Source organism: Arachis duranensis, chromosome 9, assembly GCF_000817695.3.
Source record: "Arachis duranensis cultivar V14167 chromosome 9, aradu.V14167.gnm2.J7QH, whole genome shotgun sequence".
Taxonomy (NCBI): Eukaryota; Viridiplantae; Streptophyta; class Magnoliopsida; order Fabales; family Fabaceae; genus Arachis; species Arachis duranensis.
Genome location: NC_029780.3, coordinates 97717605 through 97719096, shown reverse-complemented (window position 1 = coordinate 97719096; position 1492 = coordinate 97717605).

Sequence of the window (1492 nt, the reverse complement as noted above, 5' to 3'; positions counted from 1 at the left end):
ATAATCCCAAATCTCTTTTCCAGTTACATCAAGCACGATGCATAGCATCTCATAAGTAGCATCTTCTCTTGCATCTTTTTCCACTATCAAAACGACCAGTTGCGTGCAACTCTATCTCAAATGGATGACTAGGAATAGCAGTCATGAAGCCAAAGAATGGCCCTTGGTCTCTAACAAATCGTTCCACTTTGCAAAAACCGTGGTAAGGAAGCTTTGCATCTAGGCAAACTTTCAGCAACCACTCCTCCATGCTGCTCACAATTGCAAACTCCGCATTAAGCTCCTCGGCTGAAATTACAAGAAGCTCTTTTTCACATTCATGGCACAAAAAAATCCCAAAAATAAATTAATTTTCAATCCTAAAAAGAATAATAATAAAACATAAAATGTCTAGAATAAACAACACTTACAAATCTCCAAATTGAATGAAATCACATTGAATAATTTCATAAATACACTTCTTAATAAAAAAAATTAAAGTAATTTCATGAAACTTACATGATATGATTGGCTGACAACGATTGCCTCCGCCGGAGGTAGCCGCTTTCTTCCTTCCGACTCCATCGCGCCTAACTCTGCCAGTTTCACCACTACCGTCTTTCTCAGAACAAATGGACAATATCCTCACTTCGAAGAACAAACATGCGTGTTCCAAGCTATTGAATCCATGAAACTCAGGGAAGGTAAAATCTACAACTTGCTGGTTTGCCTCCTCCCAACTCGTGTGTACACCGGGCTTATGATCCTTTGTAATAGCAAAGAATATGAATCGTTGCATATTCTCCTCCATTTCTCTTATCTTTCAGATTGAACTCTTACAATATGAACTGAATGCGTCTATATATAACATTTCAACTCCATTCAAAATTAGGTGCATGCTTTTTAAGGGTTTCAACATATACTTTTAAGTTTGGGTTCTTGCAAGTCATTTTCGTTTTTGAAATTTTTTTTCATTCATGTAATACCCGGTCTAACCGAAATTAATTAAATAATGAGTTAAGTAGGAGCGAATATGATTGGAATATTTGGCAATTGGAATTTGATGATTTAAATATAATATTTGGATTCAGTGAATTTTTCCGAGTCAGAAGACATAGTTTTCTGCGTAAAAGCGCGCAGTGGAATTTTGACCGACAGTACCGGCTGAGACCTGTCTGGTACTGCAGCTGAGAAAATTGATTATGAGTAAATAAGATTAAGAAATGAGGAATTATGATTAGGGGGGGTAGAAATATTTAAAGTGCGATTTGGAGCGCTAATCTTAAAGGTTTTGGCCCAAAATTGGGCCAACGGACAAAAATAAGTGAACCGGGCCTAAGTGGGCCCAAGACCCAACATATATAAACATTAGTTAGGAGCATTTCAGCTCATTTTACCCTAAAAAGAAGGGTTGGGGCGCTGAATTAAGAAGAGAGAAGAGAAGAGAGAAAACCTAACTCTCTTCGATCTTCAAATCACCATAACTTGAGCTACGGAACTCCGATTGACGAGC